The following is a 9,635-nucleotide window of genomic DNA, read 5'->3' on the forward strand; positions in this document are numbered from 1 at the left end:
ACGAACGCACACGGTGTTTCTTCACCACAAATCTGACTTTGTGCAAGCTGGGATCGAACCAAGGACCCCATGCACCAGAGGTGAACGCACTACCACTAAGCCACTTCGGCCCTATGAAAAATACAACCATATTTATTCTCTCTCTCTCTCTCCATATATATAGGTATCAGAAGCATGAATAATTTTCATTTTGGGGGGCGTCGTGGCTCAGTGGTAGAGCGTTCACCTCCGGTGCTTCGGGTCCCTAATTAGATCCCAGCTCGCGCCGTTTGGACTTTGTGGTGGACAAACGCCGTGCTGGTGGTTTTTCTCGGGGTTCTCCCGTTTCCTCCCACTTTCTTTATTCCACCATTTCACTCCTTTCTCATTATCACCGTCTCCTTTAGCCTAACCAGCATAACCATGGGACGTTAAACTTAAAGATTTCATTTTATTTCAATTTTTATTTTGAACGTATGGTTTCAAGTTGGTATTAAACTCAGAACTCTGATCTTAATGAGTTGAGTTGATTTGGAGTTTAACGTCTCTTTCAACAGCAAGACCATATATGACGTGGACATATTGATTAACGTAAAACCCGAACCATGTAAACTCCCGCCGTGTGGTGGTGATTGTGATTTTGAGTTTAACTGCCCGGTCAGCAGCGTGGCTATAGGAGACGTGGACCTACTGATTAACATGGAATACGAAACACATGAGCTCCCACCGGGAATCGAACCCGGGTTTCCCACGATAAAGTCGCGCGTACGCTAACTCCCACCGGGAAATCTGAAATCTGTTCTCATTGTAAGAATGTTAACGTTCCTTATTTTACCGTTTTTGTATAACTTCATGGACCAAATTTCACAGAAGTAAATCCCCACGGTAAGCAGGTTTGCATATCCAGACTCCTAAGTATGAAAACATTTACGCTCACTCCAACCTCAAACAATTCATGAAGTGACGAATAAAGGATAATATTCCAGATAAAGTATATGGTTTGAAAAAATACCATATAGTAGAGGGACATATCAGTCCTTTCTGCTCATGGAGTTATTAAAACACGATCATCGGGCAGTGGTCTTTAAACATTGGAGAGGTCTTAGTCCCTTGAGCATTGCGGTGATGTAAGAAATCAGATTCGGTCCCAAGCATTTGGGTTGTGATGTAAACCTTTGCTGTGGTTCAATCTCAGTATTTTATTACGCGAGGTAAAACCATCCATACAGCTATAAGTGTTGTTCTATCTTACGCAACCAGGTATTGATATTGAGCCAATGCGGAACCTCATTTTTGGCGCTTTGAGGCCAGGAACTGACTTCGGATATTACGCTGTTTTCAAACGACTAGGATCTTTCCAATGTTACCATCCGCGTCCAACAACCCCATGTTAAAAGGGGAATAGAAAGAACCCGTGTCTAAAACTTCCGGATCCAGTTTCTTGACGTTCAAGTTTAGGGATCGATTTCTGACATCACAATTGTGCTCAACGGATCAAAACCTTTCAAATGCCGCCAACGCCGTCCAACAACTTCATCTTTAATAGGTGAATAGAAGGGACCCGAATCCACAACGTCAGGACCCCATTCCTTGAGTTGCGTGGCCTGGGCCAGACTTCTGACATTACTACTGCACTCAGGGGACCCGGACCTTTCCAACGCTACCACTCGCATCCAGCAACTCCATGTCTAACATGGTCGTCCTGACATAGGAGAATCGACTCCATGCTTTTTTCATAATTATTCTCCAAATGGATTTGTATACAAGGTAGTTTGGCAAGTTTAGCAGCAGGTCTAAAATAAGCCTCTTGAGAGTGGCTCTTATTTGTTAAAGAATACATAACGATCACTTTTGGCTGTTGCAATGGTCTGTTTAAGCGGCTTGTTAAAAAAAAATAGCGTAGCATAACAACAGAAAGGTTTTTCTCTTATATGTTAAAAATAAAAGCACAGAAAGAAAAAGTCAAAGTTTGGTAAGGTGAGTGTCGGGGCACGCCGAATTCTACTTCGCCCCGGGCAACGAAATTTCTAGCTACGGCTCTGAGCTCCAACACTTATCGGTCATTCAGAGTCTCATCCCTTACCTACAACAGCGTAGTTTGATTAACCTGTTATACCAAAACGTTTGGAAAGAACCTTTGAGTGTGACTTATTGACACCTATGCAATATGTTGACAGAGTGCTAGTCTTCAGTTTAGCAACGAAGGTGCCCTTAGGCGAAATTTCACGTTGCTCTCTACTTTTGTCTGTGCCTTGTAAGTCGTAACATTGTGTTTAAAGGCAAACAGAAAGAACGTCAGTTGTTTAGTAGTTCTTTGCAGAGCAACTGATAAGGCGTTTGCAAATATTTTTTGCCAGATTGCTGTTTGAAGCCTTTTTGCATTATACACTATAAAACAACATATCCAGATTCAGAGAAATACACAGAAAGTTTAAAGAAGGGTTAAAAATATCTTTATTATTCAGATGCATTATTATTATTATTATTATTATTATTATTATTATTATTATTATTATTATTATTATTATTATTATTATTTTCTTGAGTACAGAGATACAAAGAACAAGAACTCCGTCACCATTAACATGGAAGAGAAAATGACTTCGAATTGGAAATAATAGATCAATGCATTTATTTTCGGGGAGAAGCTATAGGGCAGACACGGATCCAGGGAGCGATCGAGGCAATCGCCCCCCTCCCCTCCCACGGAAGAGGAAGCTTTCTTATTTTATATATAAATAAAACCCATCCCAAAATTTGGAGCTCTTAAAACTAGCTAAGTAGCAGTATTACAATCCACGCCCTCCCCCCAGAAGTCCGTTCTGGATCCGTCCCTGCTACAGGGGTACTTTAGGGTTCACTGCTTTTCCTTGCAATCCACGCTCATTGCTGGATAAGTATTATATTTTATTATATTATTTGTCAAATTGAGCGAAATAGTTTTACCACAGCGGCAAATTCAACAATTAGGTTTAGGAAAAACAACTCATTGGTTCAAACACACACAGAAAGAGAGAGTCCATTTGTTGTTTTTAACAAGGAACGTAAATGGGTATCAGGTATATCAGTACTTCAAATGAAAAGCAAAAAGAAAAGAGAGACAAAGATGAGTGTAATTTCCAATACTGTATTTTTTGGCATTGAAGAATACCATTACTGTTTTATTGATCTACTGTACGCACTTCTGCGTTTTACTAACCAAGCCACAATCATGCTATATATACCATATATCGGCTAGGTCCAATCTGCTGCCAATGCGCCTTTTCTTCAAGGAACATTTTTTTTTATTATTACACGCTCAGAAACAAGGATAATCACTCGAAACCTGAGAAGATCTGGAGAATGACCCAGTAACAATTAACTGACAAACGGAAGGAAATACAAAAGTGGAAAACTATTGTAATCCAAAGTCGAGGCATTTTTTCTTGCAATAACCGACCCTTTAAGTCGGGGGAAGTTTCTTGAAATAATAGTAATATGTTTTTAACTTGCTCCTTATTTTAGCTTACGTAGTAATTTAAGACACAAAGATGTATCGCAATTTGCAATACGTTTTTCAATTTGCAGTGCAAACATGTAAATGCAATGTTGCATTTCCATGTTTGCACTGCATTGCATTCCCATTTGCACTGCAAACTGCGATGCGATACTCCATTTAAAAAATGCAAGGAGATTCCTGACCAGTTGTTCTTTCAGAAAAAAAAAATGTTCAGGGTGAGGGGAGCACTGCTGGTACTATTCTATTTATTATTGTATTATACACGTAATATTTTGGTCTCCTCCGTGGGGCACTCTCAAAGCTCCGGGAGGGGGGCAGTGCCCCAAAAACATATCTGGAAGAAATACTGTTCCTGACACCAAGATAAGACAAAAGGTAATAACAAACCTGGGGGCACAAATGCTTAATTTCGGAGTTATAGGCTGTCAAAAACATGAAGAAATGAACTTTAAAGGTCCATAGCTCCAAAACTAGGCGACCTACCGTAGTAGGGTCAAGACCTTATTTAGGAACTAGTACGTGAGCTATCCAAATATCCATGTTTCAGAATTCTGCCATACTTCTGCAACAATTTTTATACAGGTACTTGGTGAGTACTTCAAATTATATGCACATAGCCAAAGTTCCTCTCTAAAAATTGTCGCATGTGTACTCTAGATTCTGAAACATTGTATTTTTGGATAGCGCACATATTAGTTTCTAAGTGAAGTCTTAACCCGACTATGATAGGTAGGGATGCGCACGAGACAAGATTTGAGGCTTTCTCGTCTCGCAAATGTGCTGTAAAAGTGATGTCTCGACTCGAAAACTGTATTCTTTTTTATTGCAAAAGCTGTGTCTTGACTCGAAATTTGTCAGGAAAATTCTGTCTCGACTCGTCTCGTGCGCATCCCTAACGATAGGTCCCATAGTTTTACAGCTATGAACCCTTAAAGCCCCGGATCCAGGATATGATCAAGGGAGCGACTAAATCACAGTTTGCCGCTTTATCCAGTGTAAAGCAGGATCGAAGCCAATTTTATCCAGTGTATACCTGAGTGTCAAGAGGGCTGTAGCTCCCCTTGGATCGACACCTGTATAATATATATATATATATATATATATATATATATATATATATATATATATATATATATATATATATATATATATATAAAACTGTTTCTGAGTGATTAGTTTCTTCAAAACTATTTTTAAAAATATGTGAAGAGTTTTGAGACATTCGAGTCGAATCAAGATTTTTACAAGCAGTCTCGATTCGACTCGAATTTTACAAATTGTGTCTCGATTCGTGCGCATCCCTACTTCTCGGTTCGGTTGGATATTGAATAAGCTGTGAGCCAAGCCGCACAAGTCGTTGACAACCGTAGACCCAGGCAGAACTGTTTTAAACATGTTTGCCTGGCACGCTATAACTTTTAACAAATTTTGGCCCAAGCACGAATACTTGATCCTCCGGAACTCAAACCCAGAACCTCGTGAACGATGTCCTTGTGTCCTAGATTTCACGACTACCGAAATCGGCAGCCAACTAGTTTTTAGTATTTAGATGCAAACCGCCTATCTTTCGAGCTTAATTACGGAATTTAATAATAATAATAATAATAATAATAATAATAATAATAATAATAATAATAATAATAATAATAATAATAAGTTGTAGTGGAAGTAGCAACATTGATAATAATTATTTTGTTTATGCAGAATAAGTGAAAAAGGAACTTGAAACTACACACAAGATTTGGCTCGATTTGGCTCGACTCGACTCGAAACTCGATCCAAATTCGAGTCGAGTTTCGAGTCGAGTCGGAAGAAAGTTTTCGAGTCGAGTTCCCGAGTCGAGCTAAAAGATGTCTGTTTCGAGTCGAATCAAGCTTAAAAAAAAACTCGCTCGAACTCGCTCGTGCCCATCCCTAACCACTGCCCCTGGGTTCAGTAGTAATGTCAGAAATCAGGCTCAGGCCACGAAGCTCAAGGAATGATGTTATGGGCTCAGGTCCCTTCTATTCACCTATTAAAGAGGAAGTTATTGGACGGCGTTGGCGACATTTCAAAGGTTTTGATCCGTTGAGCACAATGGTGATATCAGAAATCGATCCCTAAACTTGAACCTCAAGAAACTGGATCCGGAAGTTTTAGACACGAGTCCTTTCTATTTCCCTTTTATACATGGGGTTGTTGGACGCGGATGGTAACATTGGAAAGATCCTAGTAGTTTGAGGACAGCATAATGTCCGAAATCGGTTTCTGCCCTCAAAGCCCCAAAAATGTGGTTCCGAATTGGCTCAAAATCAATACCTGGTTGCGCAAGATAGAACAACATTTATAGCTGTATGGATGAATTTATCTCGCGTAATAAAATACTGAGACTGAACCACAGCAATGGTTTACATCACAACCCAAATGCTTGGGACCGAATCTGATTTCTGACATCACCGCAATGCCCAAAGGACCAAGGCATCTCCAATGATTAAAGCAAGTCAATGATGATAGAAGAATTTGTTGAATAAAATGTGGGAGGAAGCGGGAGTAACCTGAGAAAAACCACGAAGACGATCTTGTCCACAATAAACTTACTTGACTGGGGATCGAAACAATAAGGACCCCACGCACCAGAGGAAGCGCTCTACCACTTAGCCACCGCTCCCAATGATTAAAGAAAGTAAATGATAAAACAGGAATTTTTGGAATGAAAAGTGGGAAGAAGCACGACAACACTGAGAAAACCCACGGATTCGATCTTTTCCACCACAAATTTACTTGACCCACCAGAGGAAGCGCGCTACCACTGAGCCACCGCTCCCAATGATTAAAGCAAGTAAATGATAATAGAGGAATTGGCGGAATGAAGAGTAGGAAGAATCAGGAGTACCCTGAGAAAACTCACGGATACGATCTTGTCCATTACAAACTTACTTGGCCCACCAGAGGAAGCGCTCTACCACTGAGCCACTGCGCCCAATGATTGAACCAAGTCAATGATAATAGAAGAATTAGTGGAATGAAATGTGGGAGGAAGCGGGAGTACTCTGACAAAACCCACAGATACGATCTCATCCACCTCAAACTTAATTGGTCCACCAGAGGAAGCGCTATACCACTGAGCCACCGCGCGCAATGATTAAAGCCAGTCAATAATAATAGAGGAATTTGTGGAATGAAAAGTGGGAAGAAGTAGGAGTACTCTGACAAAACCCACGGATACGATCTTGTCCACCACAAACTTCTTAGACGGGGATCGAAAAAATAAGGACCCCACGCACAAGAGGTAGCGCTCTACCACTGAGCCACCGTGCCCAATGATTCCAGCAAGTGAATGATAATAGAAAATTGATTGAATGAAACGTGGGAAGAAGCTGGTGTACCCTGAGAAAACCCACGGATACGATCTTCTCCACCACAAACTTACTTTGCCAACCAGAGGAAGAGCTCTACCACTGAGCAACTGCGCTCAATGATTGAAGCAAGTCAATGATAATAGAAGAATTGGTGGAATGAAATATGGGAGGAGGCGGGAGTACCCTGAAAATCCCATGGATATGATCTTGTCTACTACAAACTTAATTGGCCCACCAGAGGAAGCGCTATACCACTGAGCCACAGCGCGCAATGATTAAAGCCAGTCAATAATAATAGAGGAATTTGTGGAATGAAAAGTGGGAAGAAGTAGGAGTACCCTGAGAAAAACCACGGATATGATATTGTCCACTACAAATTTTCTTGGGTGGTGATCGAAACAATAAGGACCCCACGCAAAAGAGGAAGCGCTCTACCACTGAGCTGCCGTGCCGAATGATTAAAGCAAGTCAATGATAATAGAAGAATTGATGGAGGGAAAAGTGGTAATAAGCGGGAGTACCCTGAGAGAAGCTACGGATACGATCTTGTCCACCGCAAAGTTATTTGGCCGGGGATCGAAACAATAAGGACCCCACGCGCCAAAGTAAGCGGTCTACCATTAGCCACCGCACCCAACAAGAACAAGAAAATTGGAAGTTACTAGGAAACATTTTAAGAAGCAACATCTTTCAATGGTAAAGACCACTGTCCGATGATCGTCTTTTAATAACTTCATGAGGAGAAAGCATTCATAAGTCCCTCTCCTATATTGTCTTTTTCAAACCACATACTTTATCCGGATATTATCCTTTATTCGTCATCCGGATGAAATCAGTTATCCGAATGTTCTATTATCCAGATATTATCCGTTATCCTAATTTTATAAATTATCCGGATAAATCCATTATCCGGACATCATCCGACATCCGGATAACATCCGTAATCCGTCATCCGTTATCCATCATGCGGATAGTATCCGTTATCTATATTATTCGTCATCCATTATCCTGATATTATCCGTTATCCTCATCCGTTTTGTTGTCCGTCAACCGGATATTGCAAATCCGGATAAGTTTTTATCCGATATCAGTATAAAAATTATCCAGATGTTACAATCCTTTGTCACCATTGCAGGAGCATACACGAGTTAAATATCTTCAAAGTCTGCTACACAAGAGCGGGGGCGGATCCAGTGGGCGATCATGGCGATTGCCTCCCAGAAAGGGAATATTTGTTATTTTATATATAAATAAAACCCATTCCAGAGTTTGGAGCTCTTAAAAGTAGCTCTAAATAGGAGTATTACCAACCACCGAGCCCCCAGAAGTCCATCGTAGATCCACATCTGGACAACAGAATGGGAAACACTTATTATTCACATTCAGTTTGCGCATCTCAACAAATAAACAATATTTTCTTTCACTTCTGCATTCTACTACTACATTCTACTGAACTGTAACGCCTTTTATGTTTAAAAATAATTATTCATTTTTCAATAATTGTCAATGTTTATAAGTTCAGTAATTCACCATGAATATAATCAACTAGAAGTGTTTTTGTAACGAAGAAATAACAACATGAACTGTGAAATATCTTCTCACAAACTGTCGATAGTTATGAGTCGACAAACTTTGCTCTTTCGTTTACCGATTACCTCGAAACCGCGGTAGCCAGAATTAGCCCAGGATAGGGGACTTATATTAAGAAAATGAAAATCTTAGGAAAATGCAGAAGTCTTTTAGTCTGAGAGAAAAAAGGAATAAAATCTCTAATTTCTAATTCTGTTAGTCTTGTAGCTCTTAGTCCGTACCAAAGTACTGACAGAAATATGGCCAATGAGTTATGACTATTTTGTAGAACATTCCACTTTAATATCACAGGAAATTCATCTTCCGGCTTGCTTGGTTGTGAATAGTTATAGAGTGTATGTAAAGTATGTGTACTGTCGCTGATTTGTGATAACAATCAGAAACAGAAGTATAAGGTAAATCGCAGTATTTTTTTTCTGTTAAGTTTTATATTCAAGGGGAGACGGAAAACCTACTTTTATCTTAGTAGGTTAGTTTGACGGGCTTGTTTTTCTTAAAATTTCTATTCGGGTTCACACCCTTCCCCCTCAACATTGAATACGGGAATGGAGAACTTATTTAGAATTTGATTGTTGATTCCAGTATATTTCAAGCATCACTTCTCGGACCTGGGCCTGTGATATGTTGATAGATCGCTATTGTCGATATATATATTATCATATATCAACATTCGATATCGCGAATATATGGACATGAATATATCATTCGAAATTTTCGATATCGATATTCGGGGGGCGGCGAGGTATAAGGGGCCCCTAAGACTTGCGATGGATGAAGAAATTAAACTTACTTATTACAATATTGTTTTCTAATCATAATATCTTTATTACCACAAATTGCAATGTAAATACATCCACTTGCTAATTTGCAATATTATATGATATAATTACTTAGGCGCCAGAACTTTTCTGTTCCCTGAAAAAAGAAACAAAAAATCACGTGCAAAAGCAAGTGCTTCGAACTTTGAACTAGAATTTACCATAACAAAGTTTTTTTTTATTTCTCTCTCTTGGAGATTGATTGATTGATATTGAGTTTTGCGTCCCGTTCAGCAGCGAGGCTATATGAGACGTGGACCTACTGATTAACGTGGAATTCAAACCACATGAACTCCCTCCGGGAATCGAACCCGGGTCTCGTTACAAATCGGAGGATAATAATGGGAAAACGTACTTTATATTTTGTTTTCAGCTATGGATTTTAGATTTGCAATTGATATATTGTTCGTC

Source organism: Thermobia domestica, chromosome 6 (assembly GCF_964235325.1).
Source record: "Thermobia domestica chromosome 6, izTheDome1.hap1.1, whole genome shotgun sequence".
In the NCBI taxonomy this organism is placed as follows: domain Eukaryota; kingdom Metazoa; phylum Arthropoda; class Insecta; order Zygentoma; family Lepismatidae; genus Thermobia; species Thermobia domestica.